The sequence below is a fragment of the Cibotium barometz genome, chromosome 8 (genome assembly GCF_041138505.1).
Source record: "Cibotium barometz isolate CiBa-2024 chromosome 8, ASM4113850v1, whole genome shotgun sequence".
Lineage (NCBI taxonomy): Eukaryota > Viridiplantae > Streptophyta > Polypodiopsida > Cyatheales > Cibotiaceae > Cibotium > Cibotium barometz.
In genome coordinates, this window is record NC_141053.1 from 50,565,224 (window position 1) to 50,577,723 (window position 12,500).

Below are 12,500 nucleotides of genomic sequence, written 5' to 3' on the forward strand. Positions count from 1 at the left end.
TGTGTACATGGTGTGTATGTTTTTATTTGTGTATCCATAGGCGAGAGTGTCTACATGTGTGTGTATACATGGTGTGTGTACATGGTGTGTATGTTTTTATTTGTGTATCCATAGGTGAGAGTGTCTACATGTACGTGTGTGTGAGCATGTGAATATACTCATGTGTATCTATGTGTGTGCACGTGCAAGTGCATATGTGTGTAAGTGTGTGCATATCCATGTGTGTGCACATGTACTTGTGTATGTGAGTGTATTTATGTGCTTATGTGCATGTATACACATGTGTGTATATGCAAGCTTGAGTATGTGTGCAAGTGTGCATATCTCTATGTGTTGCACGTGTGTCCATGCGTGCGAGTGTGTATGTGTGTTTGTATACGTGTGTGCACGTATCATGTGCTTGTGTATGTGTGTGCAGCATGAACATACATGTGTGTGTGTCGACATACATAAATCTATTTATATATACATGCTTACATACCTATAGATACACATACATACATAATATATATATGTGTGTATATGTATATTCTCTCTCTTATTACATGCACATAATATATACGTGTGTGTATGAATATTCTCTCTCTTACACATGCACATAATATAATATTAGAAGATATGTGTGTGTGTGTGTGTGTGTGGAGGGGTGGGAAATTTGCTTTCTAATGTATTATATATATATATATATATATATATATATATATATATATATAAGAAACTCAATGAGTAAATGGTTTGATGGTGACAACTAATTATGAGCCCCAACGCATCTAGGCGTGTGGGAAAGAAACCCCCAAGCACTTGTCTTCTCTTCTCCTTTCTACTTTTCAAAAATTATCCCTCTCCTTTCTCCACGTAAAGGGGTGGGGACTCTTCCTTTATCTTGTAATAGATACTGGCCAATAAGGACTAGTCTCTCAAGCCTTCTACTTAACATGGTCCAACCACTGTGTAGACTGCACAACATAACCCTTTAAGAGAGATAGGGTTCTCTGTAGGAAGTATATTGGCCAACAAGGACTAGTGTCAAGTCTTCTACTTAACATCGTCTAACCACTATGTAGACTATCTTGCACTGCATAACCCTTCAAGCTAGCCACACTCTCTCACTCACACCACCCTAATCTAACAACTCATATTAAAACACACAAGAGACAAGCCCACAATATCTTAATCCTTCATAAGTTTATCCACAATACATAGACTGAAGACCATATTAGGGAGTTTGGAAAAATCCCATTACTTTGGGAATTTACTTTTCAATTTACTTTTTGGTGTATATTGAGCATACCAATTCCAAAGTTGTCGAAGAATGTGGATTTAGAACCTCCTCTTCTCAACGATATATCACATGAGAAGGTTTTGATAGGATCTTAATAGGATTTATCATGTCCCCCATTTCTTGATTCTGCAAAATGGGAATTGGGATTTTCTCAAACTCTCTAATATGGTCTTGGTCACTATCTTCCTCTTAGTTCACATAGGAGATGTAACCTACACAATATGCTACTCCCAGCTCTCAGGATGGTTCTCCCCTTACAATACACACTCTATGCACTAAATAGGTTATAAAATACACTCTATGCACTAAATACATTACAACCTCTACCAAAGGCCACAATGTCATGATATCTATTTTACAAGAAATATCTTTTGATCTAGAGCTTATTTGGGATGGAGAGAGTGCTCAACCAAGATCTCTCCTCGCCTTAGGTAAAAGAGTGAAAGATAGCACTCGTCAAGGGAGATCAGGGAGAGAGATCTACGAGCCATGAGTAACCTAGCTCAAGGTGGCCATGCACATTGTGGAGTGTACACGGCCCATGATTCAAGATCAGATGATTAAAGATGTTGAATCGTCTAGGAGTCAGATCGCCCTGATGCAAGATCAGATGATTAAAGATGTTGAATCATCCAGAATTCGGATTGCCACAGATGATGACCAAAGATATGAGATCAGTGAGATCAGCTCTCAATTATATAAGTGAGATCGGCAATCGAATAGGTTGAATCATGGGGGAGTGTGATCGCATGATCTGGTTTCTTGGCTTGAGATTTATGATGATGTAGAACCTAGATCACTTGCATGGATCATCTACATGTAGAGAGAGAATGGGCGAGGGTAGTCCACTTACACGTAGAGAGCGAAAGGGCGGGGCCAGTCCAGCCGTGTGTACAGAGCGAATGGGCGAGGCCACTCCATCTGCGTGAGAAAGCGTGAACGTAGATTTGCGAGAAGGAGAAGTACGCACATGCTAGAAACTCTGCAATTCTTCTCCACGACCTGTACACATGTCAATAATCAGAAAGTGGTTCAAGAAGTCAGCATTCGATGCTAACATGCCTGCCCCATATGTGCTTGTAATATAGACATGGCCAAGCATGTGGCATAGACAACTGTGACAAAAGGTCCTCCCTTATCTCAGTCGAGTCCCTCTCCGCCTGTTCCAAGTCCTAGATGATTGTGTGTGTGACATTACACAAGCTAGAATTATTTTCATCTAACAAATTAACCCATGACATGCAATGAATTAGAGTTCCACGCTTGCCACACCTTCTTTTAAGTATATGCATGTGTAAGTGCCCATGTATGTGCAAGTGGGCATGTAGAGAGGGCATGCACACTTGTGCCCAGAAAGACAAGGTGTGTGTGTGAGACAATGAGATAAACCACTTTGTTTCCCTTTATATGAAGTTAAATTATACATAAACTCGCTTGTGGTTTCTTTGCTTTGCCTTCTCTTTATGAATGCAAAGGCAGTGTGGGTGTGTGTAATTAGGGAATATGGTATTTTGTTTACTTTCACAACCATTCCATGCTTATGCTCATGCTCATGCTCATGCCACATTCATCTTCTTCTCTAGCTTGTTGCCATGATGATGTAAGCATTTTATCTTAGGGCCATGAATACATAAACCTTGTTTGGTAATGACTGATGTAATCTTTTCGAATGACGTCATCACCGCCAACACACTCCTAGCTCTTTGGTTTATGTGTAACAGAGGCATAATTTGTGCAAGCGAGAGGAAAACTTGGGAAGCAAGAGTGGGAGAGAGCACTTAGATGCATATTGTCAGGCTAAAATCTGAGAGGTATTTTGGTTCAGTGTACATATGGTGCGTGTGGTGTGTGAATAAACTTTGCCCTGAATGCCCTGGCAAGTGTACAGGCCGAGTGATTTTGTTGTGAGCTGGTATTTGCACGTGTTTGTTCCGGAGAAAATGCTGGTGATCTGGGAATTTTATGGCAATAATGTGGTGTGCCGGTGGTTGCTAAATGCAGAGCATCGAGATTAGAAATTGATGGGTAATCATCGTGTTTAGCAAGTTAATGATGCAGCTGACGAGAATGCAGGCAACTCTCGCATTTTTTGGAAGATTCGGCGCGGTGGTATTTCCTGGAAAAGCTAGGAGAAGGAGAGTCTTTAAACATTAGTGGCCATTACCTTGTGGGTTTAAGGCTTTTTGGAAAAGAAAATAAGAATATAATATAATATGGCCAATTTAGAAGGCCACATGGAGGGAAAAGGTGGCGGCCAGCTTTGCTTCGAGAAGATGGCGAGGAAGTCTGGAGGGAGCGCCGCCTGTTCAAAGGACCGGAAGGGGAGTAGTCGCTTTAGCTCGGGCCAGCTGCAGAGAGAGAGAGCTGAGGGGCCGCCTTGTGCCAGACAAGTGCTTGGGGATGTGTGTGCTGGCTGGACGAAAAAGAGTCGCCGGCGCTTGCTGCAGACAGAGAAGGTGACTGTGTGGCTGGTGATCGCAGTCCTGAGGAGAGGTGTGAGGCCTAGTTGGCCGCCTTGGGATTGGAAACGGGCTGGTGAAGCCGAGGTAAGGAAGGCGAAGCTGGAGTACTGCAGCTACGGAAGGTGTGAAGGCCGCCTTGGTGGACAGTGTGGCTGGAGCGCAACCACAGGTGGCAAAGGGGAGGAACCGCCTCGTGGAAGAGCTGGCGAGAACGTGAAGGCAAGGTGTCGTTGCGTGTACAAAAGGTAAAGAAGGCCTCGAAGGCAGACGTGAAGCGTGGTGGCCGCCGGGTAAAGGAGCCATCTGGTGATAAAAGTTGAGCAGTGCGAAGAAGTGAGAGTGGTGGCTGTCTAGTGCTGGAGGTTACTGGACAGTAACAGGCACAGAGAGTGTGAGAGACTTTGTTGGGTAGCTGTGCAAAGCCAGAGGCAAAGAGAGAGAGAATCTGGTGATTGGCGCAGCAAAAGAGCAACAAAGAGAGGCTGCAGGCCTATGGATGATGGTTTAGTATGGGCTGGAGATTGAAGCAGCAGAGAGGGCTGCTGTGAGGAAGGGTACATGAGATGTGGCTTGGGCTAGGTATCTGGGATGCTGCGGTGAGCAGTGGGTTGTGGTGTTGAGGATTGTGCGAGGCTCTGGGGTTGGTGAGACTGCTGGTCACGACATACAGAGAGTGGGAGCTGCTGAGTGAAGGTTAGCTGGTGTGGGCGCCTTCTGAAGAGAGAGTAGCTGGTCTTGTGTGGGCGGTGATTGCAGGCAGTGCGTGGATGCTGACCAGAGAGGGAGCCTTGGGTTTTTGTGTGGGTTGGATGCAGAAGTGGTGTTGATGTGTGGGCTGGAGACAGTGGGGCTCGCCTACGACAATTGGCAGGTTGCAGCTGGAGACAGAGAGTAGCCAGGCTACAGAGAAAGTGAAGAAGGGTTGCTGGTGTGGGCGCCCTCTGGAGATTACAGATCGGGAGACAGAGGCTTGGTCGTCAGACGCAAGGGTGTATTCCCTTGGCAGTAAATCCTGGCCGGAGTCCTGGTCTTTGGTGTATTTGCTGTGTTTATACAGAGTGTATGGTGTTGTGTATCTTTTTGTTGAATGATCATCTGTCCTTCGTGGTTCTGAGCTGTCTTATGGTGTGGGTGGGTGGCGAATGTTGAGAGAGTGTTCCAGCCGGTGGCTGGTGGTGCCCCGTTCGTGGTAGTTTTTCCAAGTTTGGGAGGTGGAAGAGCTATAGAGGCAGGTTCTTTCTTCTTTTTTTCACCTCACATCCTTCTGGTGCCCCCACTGAGGAGTTGCTCAGGCATTGTGTGACTGAGGAGTGGCTCCGTTGACAGAGGATAGCTCAGGGATTTCTCTTACGAGGGTGTATGCCCCAGAGTGAGAGATTGAAGGAAGGTGTTTTTGGGTTTTTTGCTTGGGATTGAAGTGAAGTTTGGGGGTCAAGATGATGTCTTACCCAGAGTTTTATGGTGGTCCGAATGAGGATGTGGCAGATTTCTTGGAAAGGATGGAGGTTGCATGTATAAGCAACCATATTAGTGAGCAGGTACAGGTGTTGCGGCTGTTGAGCATCTGTTTGAAAGGAGATGCAAGGACCTGGTACAGGACTTATGAGGAGTCATTGAGGGATGCTGTTCCACGCATTGAGATGACTGAGGATGGACTGAAGACAGCACTCAGCAACAGGTTCAAGAAGGTAGAAGACCCCGACAAGGTTTGGCATGAGGTACAAGCTCTGACACAAGGTGAGTTTGAAACAATAGATGATTATATGAAGAAATTTTCTTTGCTATGGGAGACTCTATGCAGGGCTTTGGGAGAAGACCAGGTACCGCCTGATATGATGAAGAAGAACAAGTTTGTAGCTGGACTTAAGAGGAGTATTCGCTGGAAAGTGGAATTGAAGAAGCCCAGGTCTTTTGAGGATGCGGTAGAGATTGCTAAGTCAAAAGATTGGAAACTGCAGCGGATGAATCAGCTGGGGATGATTCCAGTTGTAGCACAGCCGGAGATTCGTAGAGTGGAAGCTACACCCATGAATGCAGTGATTGAGAGGATGAAGCCCACTGAAGTCCAAGCTATGCAGATAATGCCTCAAGATAGTCAGGGAGTACCTATGGTTTCTGCAGGTTCTGATGAGGGATTGCGACAGGATATGAAACAGATGGTTGATCTTATGAAGAATTTGAGCTTAAATTTAATGGGAAGTACAGGTGGTGGACGTGGTAGAGGCCGAGGCAATAATTATGAGGGGGGAGATGGACAGGCAGGATATGGACGTGGTCGCGGTAGGGGCCGTCATTTCATCCCTACATGTTGGAACTGTGGTGAGCTTGGTCATTTGAGTACAGATTGTGATAAACCTCAACGTATGGGTGGTGACATGTACCCACTACCTTCACAGCTACCGGATAGGTCGAATGATTATGGTATTGATATCAGGGATCAAGCAGGTCCGAGTGGAATTACAGCTGAAGAAAAAGGTAAAACTAAGGTGATAGATGTGGTCACCCTTGAGAAGACGAAGGAAGCAGAAGCTGATTTGATGCCTTTAGGGAAGCGGATGCCACAGGAAAGGGAAAGCAAGGATGCTGCAGGACCCAGCAAGAAGAAAGGAAAAGTGAAGGAAGGAGAAGATGTGAAGGTCAAGCAGAAGAGGAAGCCTCGTAGGAAGTTTCAGGTAACTAATTTTCCACTAGGGGGTGGGCAGGATAGTTATAGCTTGCAGGAGGATATGGCTGAAAGGAAGGCTAACATTACTTTTGGGCAATTGATAGAGTTAGCTCCTAATTTGAAGCGTCAGTGGAAGAGACTTGTGAACCCGAGAGAGAAGGAGCCGGCCAAAGGGATAGTGACTGTTCTATCTGTCCAGGAATTGCCTGATATATGTCCTGTGGTGAATGTTTGGTATAAAGGGAAGAATCTGAGAGAGGCATACATAGATGGTGGAGCACAGATTTGTGTGATCACATTGGCAGCTGTGGAGAGGCTTGGTCTTGATTTTGCTGAAGCGTCTGGATTTCGAATTCGGCTGGCTAATCATCAGAAAGTCAAATGCTTAGGTATGGTTAAGGAATTAGAATTGGAAGCTTTTGATGTGAAGGTGCTTGTAGATTGTCATGTTATGCCTGCAGGAATGGGTGCATTCCCCATTATTCTGGGAAGACCATGGCTAAGAGCGGTGAAGGCTGTTCAGGATTGGAGGAAAGGGGTTATTACTCTGTATGACAGGAGAGGGGGTAAGAAGAAGTTTAATATGAATAACCAGAAGCCTGTCAATAATGATGAAGAGAGTGAAGCTGATTCGAGTGATGACACGATCAGTACCACTACTAGTGAGGAAACAGAGGATACTTCATCCAGTGGGGAAGATGCAGAGATGGATGCTGTGGTTATTGATGAGGAAGTGCTTAGTGATGAAGTTGCTGAACAGGAAGAAGCCATACATGAGGAATGCGAGGAGGTTCAAGTGAATTCTGAGCAAAGGTATGCATGTGATGAGAAAGAGCTTGCTTTTAAGTCTTTGGATAATAAACCTGTGTGGGATGAGTGGGAAATAGACAGTCTACAGGATGATGAGCCTGAGTTGGAGATGGATGATGAGATGTGCATAAATGTTAAAAAAGCCATGATCAGAATTGAGGCTATGAAGAAAGAGAAACACCAGAAGACTTTGAATGATGCTGCTGCTATAGATGAGTCTAAGGATGCTGTAATGGATGAATCTCTTGGTGGCCTTGATGAAATTGAGGATACAGGAACTGAGGTGGATGCTTTGGGAATGATGCCTGTTGAAGAGGAGTTTGTTTTGCCTGTGGTAGCTGGTTTTGATGGTAAAGCTTCTTATGCTGATGGTAGACAAGAAAGTATTATGGTACAGCAGGTTTTTTTTGATGAAGCTTTCATCAATTTTTACTCTCAGCAGGAGTTGCTGCACTGGTTCTCCGATATTGGTGCTGATCGTATCAGGGATTTTGGAGTTGAGATGAGATGGGATGGTGTCTATGTCAGGAGCTTTGTCTCCAGAAGCTCTGGCGTTGTGTTATGGGATGTGGGATGGAAGATTATGCCTGTGGAAGATGACGGTGTTTCTTGGATCACCTGGAACAGAGATGTGCTGGTTACACTGTATGATGCTCAGAGGATAGATGGAGGGAAACGTGGTCATCGGAGGGAAACGTGGTCATATGCTTTTTGCTGATCATAAATGATTCAGCAGGCTAGGGGTTGGGCAAAGTATGTCAGGCTAAAATCTGAGAGGTATTTTGGTTCAGTGTACATATGGTGCGTGTGGTGTGTGAATAAACTTTGCCCTGAATGCCCTGGCAAGTGTACAGGCCGAGTGATTTTGTTGTGAGCTGGTATTTGCACGTGTTTGTTCCGGAGAAAATGCTGGTGATCTGGGAATTTTATGGCAATAATGTGGTGTGCCGGTGGTTGCTAAATGCAGAGCATCGAGATTAGAAATTGATGGGTAATCATCGTGTTTAGCAAGTTAATGATGCAGCTGACGAGAATGCAGGCAACTCTCGCATTTTTTGGAAGATTCGGCGCGGTGGTATTTCCTGGAAAAGCTAGGAGAAGGAGAGTCTTTAAACATTAGTGGCCATTACCTTGTGGGTTTAAGGCTTTTTGGAAAAGAAAATAAGAATATAATATAATATGGCCAATTTAGAAGGCCACATGGAGGGAAAAGGTGGCGGCCAGCTTTGCTTCGAGAAGATGGCGAGGAAGTCTGGAGGGAGCGCCGCCTGTTCAAAGGACCGGAAGGGGAGTAGTCGCTTTAGCTCGGGCCAGCTGCAGAGAGAGAGAGCTGAGGGGCCGCCGTGTGCCAGACAAGTGCTTGGGGATGTGTGTGCTGGCTGGACGAAAAAGAGTCGCCGGCGCTTGCTGCAGACAGAGAAGGTGACTGTGTGGCTGGTGATCGCAGTCCTGAGGAGAGGTGTGAGGCCTAGTTGGCCGCCTTGGGATTGGAAACGGGCTGGTGAAGCCGAGGTAAGGAAGGCGAAGCTGGAGTACTGCAGCTACGGAAGGTGTGAAGGCCGCCTTGGTGGACAGTGTGGCTGGAGCGCAACCACAGGTGGCAAAGGGGAGGAACCGCCTCGTGGAAGAGCTGGCGAGAACGTGAAGGCAAGGTGTCGTTGCGTGTACAAAAGGTAAAGAAGGCCTCGAAGGCAGACGTGAAGCGTGGTGGCCGCCGGGTAAAGGAGCCATCTGGTGATAAAAGTTGAGCAGTGCGAAGAAGTGAGAGTGGTGGCTGTCTAGTGCTGGAGGTTACTGGACAGTAACAGGCACAGAGAGTGTGAGAGACTTTGTTGGGTAGCTGTGCAAAGCCAGAGGCAAAGAGAGAGAGAATCTGGTGATTGGCGCAGCAAAAGAGCAACAAAGAGAGGCTGCAGGCCTATGGATGATGGTTTAGTATGGGCTGGAGATTGAAGCAGCAGAGAGGGCTGCTGTGAGGAAGGGTACATGAGATGTGGCTTGGGCTAGGTATCTGGGATGCTGCGGTGAGCAGTGGGTTGTGGTGTTGAGGATTGTGCGAGGCTCTGGGGTTGGTGAGACTGCTGGTCACGACATACAGAGAGTGGGAGCTGCTGAGTGAAGGTTAGCTGGTGTGGGCGCCTTCTGAAGAGAGAGTAGCTGGTCTTGTGTGGGCGGTGATTGCAGGCAGTGCGTGGATGCTGACCAGAGAGGGAGCCTTGGGTTTTTGTGTGGGTTGGATGCAGAAGTGGTGTTGATGTGTGGGCTGGAGACAGTGGGGCTCGCCTACGACAATTGGCAGGTTGCAGCTGGAGACAGAGAGTAGCCAGGCTACAGAGAAAGTGAAGAAGGGTTGCTGGTGTGGGCGCCCTCTGGAGATTACAGATCGGGAGACAGAGGCTTGGTCGTCAGACGCAAGGGTGTATTCCCTTGGCAGTAAATCCTGGCCGGAGTCCTGGTCTTTGGTGTATTTGCTGTGTTTATACAGAGTGTATGGTGTTGTGTATCTTTTTGTTGAATGATCATCTGTCCTTCGTGGTTCTGAGCTGTCTTATGGTGTGGGTGGGTGGCGAATGTTGAGAGAGTGTTCCAGCCGGTGGCTGGTGGTGCCCCGTTCGTGGTAGTTTTTCCAAGTTTGGGAGGTGGAAGAGCTATAGAGGCAGGTTCTTTCTTCTTTTTTTCACCTCACACATATCACAGGAGTGAGATTTTCACATATTTTATCACCTAATTTTTGTTTAAAAAATGTTGTAGAGTAAGCAAGGGCAAAAATAGCCTTGTAACCTATTTTTGTAAGTAATAAAAACTATAAATACTTAAGCAGGGATGCTTTTGGCACATGCTTAGGGGGCAGTTGGTACCCAATTTGGTGTTCTCTCTCGTGCTTGTACTTTCTATTTGTCATGCTTCTCGAGGTTTGCAGTTTTTCGCCACAGTGGTATTAGAGCTTGGCCACGCTCCATCCGTTAAAAGGTGTGTATTTGGGGCACTCAGACGGCCTAGCTTGGGACAAGGGTCTTGTGTCTTAAGGTACACAGAGCAACTTCACAGGCATCAACGCAGCAGTACGAAGCCCAAGGATCCATCGCGACCAGGCTAGGTACCGGTGGGCATAGTGCACATCAGAGTACAACACCTGGGACACAACACAGTGCGTGCAATGGTGGGGTAGGCCCAGCAGTCGATAGACCAGACACATTGCAATGCAACAATGCACACCGAGCACCGCCTGACCAGCTACAAACACCAACAATAACATGGCAACGGACGATCGTGTCAGACGGCCGACAATGCGACAAGAGGAGCCATCAGTAGCCATGCACGGTGTCTCTAGAAGAGAAAAGGCAAAAGAGTCTATGTTTTTCCCTATATACTCTTTTTGTTGGGCCTTAAAAATGGCATGTGGGTTGAATAGGAAGCTGCGTGACAGCACGAGGTGAGCCACGGGAGAAGAAGAAGAAGAAGAGGAGGAGAGAGAAGGAGAAGAAGAAATAGAAGAAGAAGAAAAGGGAGAAGAAGAAAGAAGAAAAGGAGAGAGAAGGAGAAGAAGAAGAGGAGAGAGACGGAGAAGGAGAAGGAGAAGAAGAAGAAGAAGAAGAAGAAGAAGAAGAGGGAGAAGAGGAAAGAACAGAGGAGAAAGAAGGAGAAGAAGAACTAGAAGAAGAAGAGGAAAAGAGAGAGAAGAAGAAGAGAGAGAAGAAAGAACAAGAAGAACGATTATCATCATCATTTAATGACTTTAGATGTGTCATTAGTTATGCAAGGATTCGTGGGTGACGAGGGTAAATTGTCAAATTATGCACCTACTAACTCAAGGCCAACGTTATTCTAGGGTGTGTGATTATTTCATGTAAGCACTTTCTGTCGTAATCATGAAGACAATAGTTTTGAGATTGTGCATGAGGGTAGGCATGTTGTTATGTGTGGGTTAAGCATGATATGCAGGTTATACCGATGATCTCTACCATGGAGCTGAGTTAAGCTTCCGACAATTATCAGCTCGACTTACGCACATAGCCCTCATCTTTACTAGAATCACTACATTTTCAGCTCGACTTACGCACATAGCCCTCATCTTTACTGGAATCACTACATTTTCAGTTATTTATGAATTGTTTAAAATTCTCGATTTTTTAACTTTCTCATTTTGTAGCCCAACAATACATAAAGGTTTGACATTAAGCTAACAAATAATATATATAGATTTATGCATGTTTTTCTAGTCTTAACTTATTTTGCCAAAACTTTAGCAAAACAAAATTTATATTCCAAATTCGCAATTCATGTTGGATTTGAACTAATTTATTAACATCTTGCTTTTAATGTTGCAATTTATTTTGTAGAAACAAAGTGAATTTTGAATTTATACCATTGGATTTGGGTGTTACTCAATGAACTCTGAGTCTGTCCGAGGTATTCCGTGTCCATGAGAACCTCTAAGCCATACCTGATCAGCCTTTGAGCCATGTTTGAACCTCTGAGTTTACTTACAAACCATGCTAATTTTGGCTTAAACCAAGGTTAACTTTGCATTAACAAATTGTGTGCACTGGTATATCATCAGGATTAAATGCATGTAAATCAACTGTGTGCGCTGACATATTTGAGCCATGTTTGAACCTCTGAGTTTACTTACAAACCATGCTAATTTTGGCTTAAACCAAGGTTAACTTTGCATTAACAAATTGTGTGCACTGGTATATCATCAGGATTAAATGCGTGTAAATCAACTGTGTGCGCTGACATATTTTAGTTTAAACTAGGGTTAACTTTATGTTAACCAGCTGAGCGCACTGGTATAATTTCATCAAGATTAACTCTGTGTTAATCAGTTATATGCACTAACAAGAGGGAATGTTAGCAAAATAACCTCTTTGATCAAACAGGGATAACTATGATGCGATCATTTCTTACACATGGGAAGGATTAATGTGTTTAATCACATGTGTACACTAATATTTATAATCGAGGACAGTTGTCTTCTCAACCAGGAGGACTATCACAAGAATGAAAATTTTCAGATATTTGATTACCCATTTTTTGTAAAAGAAAGCTTGTAGAGCAAGCAAGGGCAAAAATAGCCTTGTAACCTATTTCTATAAGCAATAAAAACTCTAAATACTCAAACGAGGATGCTTTTGGCACATGCTTGGGGGGGCAGTTGGTACCCAATCTGGTGTTCTCTCTCACGTTTGTACTTTCTATTTGGCACGCTTCTCGAGGCCTGTTGTTTTCTGCCACAATGCATGTCTTGCATTGCACTATCTCCGAGCATATGCACAAT